The sequence below is a fragment of the Mobula hypostoma genome, unplaced genomic scaffold (genome assembly GCF_963921235.1).
Source record: "Mobula hypostoma unplaced genomic scaffold, sMobHyp1.1 scaffold_138, whole genome shotgun sequence".
Lineage (NCBI taxonomy): Eukaryota > Metazoa > Chordata > Chondrichthyes > Myliobatiformes > Myliobatidae > Mobula > Mobula hypostoma.
Genome location: NW_026948225.1, coordinates 193,864 through 206,600, shown reverse-complemented (window position 1 = coordinate 206,600; position 12,737 = coordinate 193,864). Strand labels below are relative to the sequence as shown.

Below are 12,737 nucleotides of genomic sequence, written 5' to 3'. Positions count from 1 at the left end.
GGACTGGAGTGTAGGGGGTGTCAGAGGGAAGTTCTTTACAAAGAGGGTGGTAGACCCCTGGACATTCTGCCGGGTTGGTGATAGATACATTGAGGTAATTTAAGAAATGTTTAGAAAGGGACATGGATGATAGGAAAATTGAGAGTTATGTGTCAAGGAAGAGTTAGATTGATCATGGACTACATTATAAAGTCACTGGGCTGAAGGGCCTGTACTGTGCCGTACGGTTCTATGTTCTATGTTACTGCGCCGCTCCTGCCTATGCCGTACCGTTCCTGCACCTTCTCCTTTCCAGCCAACACAACTGTTCCTGCTGCTTCTCTTCAACGCCACGGCTGAATACGACAGCGGAACACACGCAAACTGCTGGGGCACCAAAGCGTTCGCTGAACAAGTCCCGCACCGGTTTGATTCCCACAGTACAACAGCTCTCCCTTATCCGCACAGAAAGACATTTCACATTCCTCGGTCCGCTTACCCAGCTGCTCAGGATCACCCGATAATTTTGCTAATCTTCAAAGTAAGTTTATTCTGAACGGACATATTGGTCACCATATTCTGTCTTCCTCGCTGCCTAGTTTAAACTCATCGGCATAGTTAATATCCGAGCCTTGTACATTCTCATCAAAATCATTCGTATGAACAAAGATGCAAAAACAGTGTACACAGCAGAGATCCACGTAGGGGACCACAATTCGTGAGCCTCCCGTCCTAAAAACAACCTTCCACCATCACTCGGCTCCCTCCCATAAAGCCGCTGTGTCGTCTCCACTTAGCTGGCACACCCTAAACCCAACGCCATCTGCATTTCCGGAGTAGACATCCACGCAGGACTCTGTTAAAAGACCTGCTCAAGTCCGTGTAGTCACCGCTCACCGCCCTACACACATCGATCCTCCGGGTTACCTCTCCGAAGAAGTCTAACAGCTTTGTGAGATCGGATTTACTGCGCACACGGCAGTGCTGACAATATTAACCCCTCCGGTAACGTCTCTACCGCGAGTGTCAGGCTCACCGGCCTGTATTTCCTTGTTTTGCCTGGGCTACCCTCAAATAATGGCTCGCCGTGAGACACCTTTCAGTCCCCTGGAAGATCACCTTTGCCTGAAGATGAAGCAAATGTCTCCGCAAGGTCGCCGAGTTTTCTTCCTCATCTTCTCACAGGATCAGAAGATGCATCTGGTCAGCCCTGGGGATTTATAACACAAGGTAGGGTTCATTATAGGAATCATGTAGAAGATTTAGAGAGGAGATTTACCGGGATGCTGCCTGGATTATGGGGATTAGTTGAGCGAGCTGGGGGGTTTTCTCTTTGGAGTGAAAGAGGATGTGAGGCGACCAGATGGAGTTGTACAAGATGATAAGATGCATAGACCTCTGGATAGGCAAACAACAGGAATTCTGCAGATGCTGGAAATTCAAGCAACACACATAAAAGTTGCTGGTGAACGCAGCAGGCCAGGCAGCATCTCTAGGAAGAGGTGCAGTCGACGTTTCAGGCCGAGACCCTTCGTCAGGACTAACTGAAGGAAGAGTGAGTAAAGGATTTGAAAGTTGGAGGGGGAGGGGGAGATCCAAAATGATAGAAGATAGGAGGGGGAGGGATGGAGCCAAGAGCTGAACAGGTGATAGGCAAAAGGGATACGAGAGGATCATGGGACAGGAGGTCCGGGAAGAAAGACAGGCGGGTGGGGGACCCAGAGGATGGGTAAGAGGTATATTCAGAGGGACAGAGGGAGAAAAAGGAGAGTGAGAGAAAGAACGTGTGCATAAAAATGAGTAACAGATGGGGTACGAGGGGGAGGTGGGGCCTTAGCGGAAGTTAGAGAAGTCGATGTTCATGCCATCAGGTTGGAGGCTACCCAGACGGAATATAAGGTGTTGTACCTCCAACCTGAGTGTGTCTTCATCTTTACAGTAGAGGAGGCCATGGATGGACATATCAGAATGGGAATGGGATGTGGAATTAAAATGTGTGGCCACTGGGAGATCCTGCTTTCTCTGGCGGACAGAGCGTAGATGTTCAGCAAAGCGGTCTCCCAGTCTGCGTCGGGTTAAACTGTGTGGCCACTGGGAGATCCTGCTTTCTCTGGTGGACAGAGCGTAGATGTTCAGCAAAGCGGTCTCCCAGTCTGCGTCGGGATATCCTCTGGATAGGCAGATAGTTTTCCCAGGGCGATAATGGGATCGTGTTCAGGTGACCTGAGGCGCTCTGCCCTCGTCCATCCTCTGCGTCACCTTTTCAAACAACACAACGACATTCACGAGAGGCGTTTTACTCGTCCGAAATCCACGCTGGCCATTCCTGCACGGAGCTCGTCTTTCCAACTGCTGGTAGATCGTGTCTCTCAGAATCACCCGCAGGTAGTTTCCCATCACTAATGTTAGGATTAATGATTTATTCATCCCTGTCCTGTCCTTGTAGCCGATCGTCACTGAAGGCTCAGCGTTCGCCACCCTCCAGACTCCACTACCCCACGTGACTCGCGATAGTAAAACTACCTCTGCCCTTGTCCCATTCATTTCTTCTCTGGCTTCCCGCCATGCCGTAGGTGCACTTGGTCGGACCCTGGGGATACACAGCACGCATTTTCTCTGCAGTGTAAGGCGGACAGCACCTCATCGCTTACAATGGCCACATGGTTCAGGGCAGCACCGTCTTCGTCCCTGAATTTCCTCGCTTCCATTCGATCCTCCGCGCTAAATTCAGGTGGGAAGTATTCAGTTGAAATCTCGCCCATCCCCTCGGGCTCCACACAGACGGCCGGACTGATCCATTCGCTCCTTGATCATGCGTTTCCCGCAATATATTTATATAATCCCGGAGGATTTTCCTCTGCCTTTCCTGATAGATCGGTGCCAGACCCTCTGTTTACAATATATTTATATAATCCCGGAGGACTTTCCTCTGCCTTTCCTGATAGATCGGTGCCATGCCCTCTTTTCGCAATATATTTATATATTCCCGGAGGATTTTCCTCTGCTTTTCCTGATAGATGGGGGCCATGCCCTCTCTTTGCCCTCCTGATTTTCCTGTTCAGTGTCCTGCGCTTCTTACACTCGCTGAAGGATACTCCTGGTGCCGACTGCCTCAGCCTGGACTGTGTCTCCTTTTAAACACGGGAGATTCTGCACGATCGGTCAGATACATCGACTGTTTGTTTTCCCTTTCCCTACATGCCGCCAGACCTGCTGGGTTTCTCCAGCATTTGGTATTTGTTACTACGCCTCCTTTATCCTGACCAGGGTCTCAATATCTCTCGTCAGCCAATGCTCCGTACTCTGGCCAGCTTTGCCTGTCACTCTGATTGGAACACGCTCCACCTGAACTCCGGATATCACAGCTTGAAAACCAGATGTCTATTTACCAGAAAATAAAATCAGCCTGTTCTCAACAATAAATCCTGGGAAAGCCCCAGTTAATCGCTCTCAAATTGGCCCCGCACTAAAGTAACAGCTTAACTTGTGAACCTGCCCTAACTTTCTGCAGAACTATTTTCAGCCTGATGGAATTATGGTCACTGGTCGCGAAATAGTCTCTCGTTGACTCCTCAAGGCATTTGCCCTGAAAGATATTTTTTAAAAAGCCTGGACAAGCCAGCGAGCACTGCGAGGGTCATGTTTTTTGACTTCTCCAGTGCGTTCAACACCATCCGCCCTGCTCTGCTGGGGGAGAAGCTGACAGCGATGCAGGTGGATGCTTCCCTGGTGTCTTGGATTCTTAATTACCTGACTGGCAGACCACAGTACGTGTGCTTGCAAGACTGTGTGTCTGACAGAGTGATCAGCAGCACTGGGGCTCCACAGGGGACTGTCTTGTCTCCCTTTCTCTTCACCATTTACACCTCGGACTTCAACTACTGCACAGAGCCTTGTCATCTTCAGAGGTTTTCAAATGACTCTGCCATAGTTGGATGCATCAGCAAGGGAGATGAGGCTGAGTAAAGGGCTACGGTAGGAAACTTTGTCACATGGTGTGAGCAGAATTTTCTGTTAATGAATCAGAATTAATGTGAAAAAGACTAAGGAGCTGGTGGTAGACCTGAGGAGACCTAAGGTACTGGTGACCCCTGTTTCCATCTAGGGGGTCAGTGTGGACATGGTGGAGGATTACAAATACCTGGGAATACGAATTGACAATAAACTGGACTGGTCTAAGAACACTGAGGCTGACTACAAGAAGGGTCAGAGCCGTCTCTATTTCCTGAGGAGACTAAGGTCTTTATCATCTGCCGGACGATGCTGAGGATGTTCTACGAGTCTGTGGTGGCCAGTGCTATCATGTTTGCTGTTGTGTGCTGGGGCAGCACGCTGAGGGTAGCAGACACCAACAGAATCAACAAACACATTCGTAAGGCCAGTGATGTTGTGGATTTCGAAATGGACTCTCTCACGCTGGTGTCTGAAAAGAGGATGCTGTCAAAGTTGCATGCTATCTTGGTCAATGTCTCACATCCACTACATAATGTACTGGGTGGGCACAGGAGTACATTCAGCCAGAGACTCATTCCTCCGAGATGCAGCACAGAGTGTCATAGGAAGTCATTCCTGCTTGTGGCCATCAAACTTTACAACTCCTCCCTTGGAGGGTCAGACACCCTGAGCCGATAGGGTGGTCCTGGACTTATTTAATAATTTACTGGCATAATTTACATATTACTATTTAACTATTTATTACTATTTTCTATTACTATTCTATTACTATTTATTATTTCTACGACTATTACTATTTACTATTTATTAATAGTAATATTACTCTTACTATTTCTATTACTATTTATTATTTATGGTGCAACTGTAACGAAAACCAATTTCCCCCGGGATCAATAAAGTATGACTATGACTGTTATTTGTCACATATAATATAGCAGCTATTAGTGGGAAGTTAGAGGACTGGGAAGCTGTGAAAAACCTACAGAAAGCAGCTAAAGAGATAAAAGATGGAATACGAAGGATAGCTAGCTGATAATATCAAAGGTGATACCAAATATGTTTTATTTTCAGATATATAAGAAGATATAGTGAGTACAAATAGGACCGCTAGAAAATGACAATGGAGAGTTAGAAATAGGGAAACAATGAAATGGCAGAGGAAATTAATAACTATCCTGCACCAGTCCTCCCGGTGGAAGACACTGGCAGTATGCCAGAAATCCGAGAGAGTTTGGGGGCAGAAATGAATGAGGTTTCCATTACTAAGGAGGAGCTGCTTGAGAAGCTGAAAGTTCTGAAGATAGACAAGTCACCTGGACCTGATGGACAACAGCTCAGATTTCTGAAAGAGGTAGCTGAAGGGATTGTGGAGAAAGGAGTAATGTTCGCTCAGGAATCACTCTCACTGTGCGACCTCTAGTTCCAACCTCAGTGGAAAAGGCTTGCTTGCACTAACCAGGTTTTTACCCCTCATAATTTTGTATACATGAATTGCTCTAATTCCATAGGTTCCCAGTTCCTTTGTGAAACAATAAGGTTACATTTGACACACTCTGCTCTGCAAGAACGTCTCCAGACGTCAGAGAAATTTGGAAGACGGTCATCTACTGAAATACTATTTTGCATGTTCACTATCTATATCTCATTTCAATGCAGAGAGTGTGATACTCACGGTATTTGCTACTATTTACTGACCTGAATTTCAGTAACACAAGAACAAAAGAATATGGGTGTAGGAGTTGGCCAGCAGCTTCACAACACTTCCCATCCACTCCATTTATATCCTGGCTCCAATCCTTCTGTCACAGGGCGGTGGCTAGGAACGGACCCAAGTGCAAGACACAGACACTGAAGTACTAGGGACAGGACTAGGACACAGGGCGAGGGCAAGGACATGGACAGGAAAACCGGGAACCAGGAACAGGACTGGACAAGAGAGCTAGGAGCCCGGCTTGGACTCCGAGCCGGAGACTGGACAAGGACGCAGTACCTGGGTCTTGCCTCTGGCTCGGACCCCAGAACTAGACAAGGACGAGGCTTGGCAGGCAGGCAGGACGAGGCTGGAGTCTTCAGGCTTGAGACTAGAGGCTAGAGACTTGAGGCGAGGCTTGGCAGGATGCAGGAGGCTGGAGTCTTCAGGCTTGAGAATAGAGGCTAGAGACAAGGTTTGGCAGGAGGCAGAAGGCTGGGGTCTTCAGGTTTGAGGCTAGAGGATAGAGACTTCAGGCGAGGCTTGACAGGAGGCTGGAGGCCAGAGACTTGAGGCGAGGCTTGGCAGGAGGCCGGAGACTTGAGGCAAGGCTTGGCAGGAGGCTGGAGGCTGGAGGCTCCTGCTGGGCAGGGCGCCGTTCTCCTGAGCAGGGCGTGGATCACCACCCGCCGGAGGCATGGAACAGGAAGGGACAGAACCAACCGCAGGTAACGACAAGAGGGCCTGGATTACCTGATGGAGGCAAGGGTCAGGAAGGGACAGAACCAACCGCAGGTAACGACAAGAGGGCCTGGCTTACCTGACGGAGGCAAGGGACAGGAAGGGAGCTAGGTACAGTATGGCTCCAGGACAAGACTGCAGGCGAGACGAGGCGAGAGTTACCAGCAAGACAAGGCAAGGCTTCAGGCCAGGAAACAGAAGGCAGTGGAAGGGATACAAGGAGTAAGGACAAGAACAATCCAGTAGCCACGTCCTGGTCTCTGAAGGTATTTATGCAGTCAGCCCCAACGAGCATCAGCTGCCTCAATTAGAGCTCAACGAGACCAGAAATAGGGTAGACAGGAAAACCTGGAGCAAGGGTCAATGGATCGGACCATAAACCGGAATACGGACTTCACGGACTGGACCATGACACCCTCATGGAATTATAGAGTCAAGGAGCACTACAGAACAGAACAGACCCTTCGGCCCATCTAGTCCATACCACCCTTCTGACTCGGTCAGTCTACCCGCTCCAAGAACATAGCCTTCCAAATCCCTCTCATTCAAACTTCTCTTAATTGTTACAATTCAACCTGTATCTCGTTCCACTGAAGCGATATCCTCTGAGTGAAGACGATCCCCCCACAGATTCTCCTTGAATATATAACTTTTCATACTGAACCTGTGAATTCCAGTTGTCATTTCACCCAACCTGAGGGGGAAACTCTGCAGACATTGACCTTATCTACATCCCTCATAATTTCATATACTATTAAGCATCTACCCTCATTCTCCTGCGCTTCACTGAATGAAGTCCTAAAACATGTTATTCATAGGGGCTCGTCCGGGATTTGAACCCGGGACCTCTCGCATACTCGCAAATTCAGGCCCTAAGCGAGAATCATACCTCTAGACCAACGAGCCCATTCAATGTTTCTGAGCATAAAACTAATGTCTTTCACTTTCTCAACCTCCTTTCTCAACACAACTGGGAGGTATTTTATGTCTGACTTTGGAAGACAGGACCAAAGTAGAACAAGGAACAAAGAACTTGTCCAGCACACTAGGGGCCCTTCGGACCACCATGTTTTCTCCACCTGTGTAAACCTACTTTCCCGTAACTATTACTCTGTCCACCTAAGTGTCTTTTAAACATCGCAGATACACACGCCTCTACCAGACTGTTCCAAAAAACCACCGCACTGTGTAAAGAAAAACTTATCTCTGACATACTTTACTTCAGTATTCACTATGGAAAAGGATCTTGGTGATTATAGTGATGACTTGCAGCAGACTGAAAAGTGTGAGGATGTAGATATCAAGAAACAGGATGTGCTGGAACTTTTGGAAAGCATCAAGTTGGATAAGTCGCCGGGACCAGATCAGATTTACTACAGTCTACTGTGGGAGGCGAGGGAGGAGATTGCTGAGCCTCTTGCGATGATCTTTCAATCATCAATGGGGTCGGGAGAGGTTCCGGAGGATTGGAGGATTGCGGATGTTGTTCCTTTATTCAAGAAAGGGAGTAGAGATAGCCCAGGAAACCAGTGAGTCTTACTTCAGTGCCTGGTAAGTTGATGAAGAAGATCCTAAGAGGCAGGATTTATGAACATTTGGAGAGGTATAATATGATTAGGAATAGTTAGCATGGCTTTGTCAAGGGCAGGTCATGCCTTACGAGCCTGATTGAATTTTTTAAGGATGTGAGTAAACGTTGATGAAGATAAAGTTGTAGGTGTATGGATTTCAGCAAGGCATTTGATAAGGTACCACATGCAAGGCTTATTGAGAAAGTAAGGAGGTATATGCTCCATGGGGACATTGCTTTGTGGATCCAGAACTGGCTTGCCCACAGAAGGCAAAGAGTAGTTGTAGACGGGTCATATTCTGTATGGAGGTCGGTGACCAGTGGTGTGCCTCAGGGATCTGTTCTGGGACCCTTACTCTTCGTGATTTTTATAAATGACCTGGATGAGGAAGTGGGGGGATGGGTTAGTAAGTCTGCTGAGGACACAAAGGTTGGGGGTGTTGTGGACAGTGTGGAGGGCTGTCAGAGGTTACTGCGGGAAATTGATAGGATGAAAAACTGGGCTAAGAAGTGGCAGATGGAGTTCAACTCAGATAAGTGTGAAGTGGTTCATTTTGGTAGGTCAAATACGATGGCAGATTGTAGTATTAATGATAAGACTCTTTGCAGTGTGGAGGATCAGAGGGATCTTGGGGTCTGAGTCCATAGGACGCTCAAAGCAACTGCGCGGGTTGACTCTGTGATTAAGAAGGCGTATGGCAGGGGTCCCCAACATTTCTGCACAGCGGACCAGTGTATTATTGACAATATTATTGCGGACCGGACCGACACGGTGGGGGGGGGGGGGGGCGGGAGGTAGGGTTGCCAACGGGCAAGAGTAGCAGTCAAATTCGCCTCACTATAGGAAAGATCTGGAAACCATAGAAAGGGCGCAGAGGAGATTTACAAGGATGTTTCCTGGATTGGGGAGCGTGCCTTATGAAAAGAGGTTGAATGAACTCGGCCTTTTCTCCTTGGAGCGACGGAGGATGAAAGGTGACCTGAAAGAACATAGAACATAGAATAATACAGCACATTCCAGGCCCTTCGGCCCACAATGTTGTGCCGACCCTCAAACACTGCCTCCCATATAAGCCCCCACCTTAAATTCCTCCATATACCTGTCTACTAGTCTCTTAAACTTCACTAGTGTATCTTCCTCCACCACTGACTCAGGCAGTGCATTCCACGCACCAACCACTCTCTGAGTAAAAAACCTTCCTCTAATATCCCCTTTGAACTTCCCACCCCTTACCTTAAAGCCATGTCCTCTTGTATTGAGCAGTGGTGCCCTGGGAAAGAGGCGCTGGCTATCCACTCTATCTATTCCTCTTAATATCTTGTACACTTCTATCATGTCTCCTCTCATCCTCCTTCTCTCCAAAGAGTAAAGCCCTAGCTCCCTTAATCTCTGATCATAACGCATAGTCTCTAAACCAGGCAGCAACCTGGTAAATCTCCTCTGTACCCTTTCCAATGCTTCCACATCCTTCCTATAGTGAGGTGACCAAAACTGGTCACAATACTCCAAGTGTGGCCGAACCAGAGTTTTATAGAGCTGCATTATTACATCGCGATTCTTAAACTCTATCCCTCGACTTATGAAAGCTAACGCCCCATAAGTATTCTTAACTACCCTATCCACCTGTGAGGCAACTTCCAGGGATCTGTGGACATGTACCCCCAGATCCCTCTGATCCTCCACACTACCAAGTATCCTGCCATTTACTTTGTACTTTGCCTTGGAGTTTGTCCTTCCAAAGTGTACCACTTCACACTTCTCCGAGTTGAACTCCATCTGCCACTTCTCAGCCCACTTCTGCATCCTATCAATGTCTCTCTGCAATCTTCGACAAACCTTTACACTATCTACAACACCACCAACCTTTGTGTCGTCTGCAAACTTGCCAACCCACCCTTCTACCCCCACATCCAGGTCGTTAATAAAAATCACGAAAAGTAGCGGTGTATAAGATCATGAGAGGCATTGATCATGTGGATAGTCAGAGGCTTTTTCCCAGGGCTGAAATAGTTGCTACAAGAGGACACAGGGGTTAAGGTGCTTGAGAGTAGGTACAGAGGAGATGTCACGGGTAAGTGTTTTACGCAGAGAGTGGTGAGTGCGTGGAATGGGCTGCCGGCAATGGAGGCGGATACGATAGGGTCTTTTAAGAGACTTTTGGATAGGTACATGGAGTTTAGAAAAATAGAGGGCTATGGGTAAGCCTAGTAATTTCTAAGGTAGGGACATGTTCGGCACAATTTGTGGGCCGAAGAGCCTGTATTGTGCTGTAGGTTTTCTATGTCTCTATGTTTCTATCTCCCCTAATCTGTTCTCCACTCTCCTTGCCGCTACCTACAAGGAGTTTGTACGTTCTCCCTGTTTCTGCGTGGATAATCTGATCAAGTATTTTAGTTAGAACTCCACGCCCCCTCCTCTACCTATTACCTTACCATCGTCACTGCACCGTCAGCATTTTAAACCGTTTTTTATAATATTTACTGTAGAAATGCACTTTATTGCATATCCGTACTTTAATCACTAATTTATTTTATAACATTCTTTATTCTTCATCATTGCTGAAAGTTGGGTTATTCTATCGCTAGTTTTTCTTGTTGACGACCACACCACAGCAAATTCATTGCACAGTAATGTGAACAAATCTTGGGCACATATAAATAGCTTGGAAACCTAAGATTTTTGCACAGTACTGTAGTTATTTTATGTATTGCACTGTACTGCTGCCGCCGAAAAGCAAATTCATGATATATGTGAGTGATGACAAGCCTGATTCTGATACGGGTCTCTATTGTGGACTGAGAGTGGGAAGGGGGCAGGGAGACAGGAATCATGTTTGAGAAAAGGGGAGGGGAGAGGGGAGGGGAACGGGAAGCACCAGTGAGACATTCGGTGATAATCAATGAATAACAGTTTGCAATAAAATTACCTTGCCCGGTGTCTCAGTGCTGAGTGTGTCTGCACCTATGCAACACTCACCCGTCCCTGGCACCCTTCTCTGCCCCCTGTTCCACCCGCGGCGCTCCACCCTCACTATTCCCAGCACCTAACATCGTTCTGGAGCTTTCAGAAATTTGTACGTTTAATATCACGTTTGTTTCAACTGATATTGCGATAGTCGTTCTGGGCTGGAAACGGTTAAATTAGTGTGTTTGTTCGGTGACTGTAATTAATGACGGTCTCACTGGAAGCCGCTGGCGTTTGGGGACTTTTCCTCCCCTCCTGTTCATCAGTAACTACGGCACTTTACTTCCCACAATTCCGTGAGATCATTTCCATCGGCACTGGCGGGACAACAGCGCCGCCCCGAGGCAGAGGCTGGTATTAGAGGTGAAAATATCGAGCTCGGTTTTGCATTCTCGCTGCTGCTGTGGTGTTTGTTGTTGTAACGAGGTATTGACGCTATAAACCGCGCATTTGGTTCTTCTGTGCACTCAAACGGAGAGGTAGCTAGCTTTTCGTCCTGAATGCCATACAGACTCCTGAAGACATATTACATTACACTGCCGTTTTGTGTAAGACACGGAAGTATTTAACATTCTACTTTCAAGAGACGCACAATCTCACTTTCACCACATCTCCCACCGTATTGATGTCAGATTCATTTCCATCTCTATTGATTTATTTATTTATTTATTGAAAGATACAGTACAGTAACAGCCCAATTACACCCATGTGACCAGTTACCCTGCTAACCCGCACGTCTCTGGGATGTAGGAGGAAACTGGGGCATCTTGAGGAAACCCACGTAGAGAACGTACAAACTACAGACAGCGGAACTGACCCGGGTCGCTGGCGCTGTAAAGCGTTACACTAACTGCTGTGTACCGTGCCAACACCAAGGGCCGTCAGTGATGTTCACCGGTTACCACGTGAGAGGTATTGGTTACCCTGAAGTGGATAAAGTCCCCAGGGCCACAGCAAGTTTACCTTCGGACCTTGTGGAAAAGTAAGGAAGAAATCGAGTAAACCCTTGCAGAAATTGTTGCTTCATCTTGTAATGCCCTGGCTAACAACATGTTTAATTGTATTTCTACAGTGTGGTACCGGAGGGGGTATCTGAGGGCTTGGATCTACCAGCATTTGGATTTTAAAAATGTTATTAGATGGTTTTGCGGATGGGAAGTCATGTCTGAAAAAAAAGGCTATTGGACTATTTTGATCAAGAGGGTATGACGACAGAGGAGGTCCCACATACAAGGTTCATCTGGGAGGTTGGATCGAATGGGATCCAGGGAGAGATGGCTTGGAGGATGAATAATTGGCTCAATGCTAGGACGCATCAAGGATGAATGTGTTTTTCACGGACTGGAGGCCCATGACTACTTGTGTACCATAGGGATGGACTTTGAGACCTTTGCTCTTCATTATTTATTATTTGAAGAATGTAAACGGCGTGGTTGGTAAAAAGTTTTCACGTGATACTAAAGCAGGTAGTATTGTAAACACAAGAAACTCTATAGATTCTGGAAATCCAGAGCAACACACACAAAATGCTGGAGAAACTCAGCAGGTCAGGCATCATCTGTGGAAATGAATAAACAGCCGATGTTTCTAGCCGAGACCCTTCTTTAGGACAGGGAATGAAGGGGGGAAATGCCGGAATAAAAAGTTTGGGGAAGGCAGGGAGGACTAGCTGGAAGATGATGGGTGAAGCCAAGTGGGTGGGAAAGGTAAAGGGCTGGAGAAGGAGGAATCTGTACATGGAGGGCGGGCTGTCCCCAAGCCGAAGAGAACCGATATCCTCGCAGGGAGACTCGCTGGTGTTACCCGGGAGGGTGGATCTAACCGGGCGAGCGGATGGA

General features: G+C 47.4%; 1 non-coding gene across 1 annotated transcript; it reads right to left on the bottom strand.

Annotated features, from left to right (window-relative positions):
- Positions 1-7,182: 7,182 nt before the first annotated feature.
- trnap-agg (transfer RNA proline (anticodon AGG)) lies at positions 7,183-7,270 on the bottom strand. Its single transcript is given in 2 exon segments — positions 7,183-7,218; positions 7,235-7,270. It is a non-coding gene; the product is annotated as a tRNA-Pro (tRNA).
- Between the last annotated feature and the right edge of the window lie 5,467 nt (positions 7,271-12,737).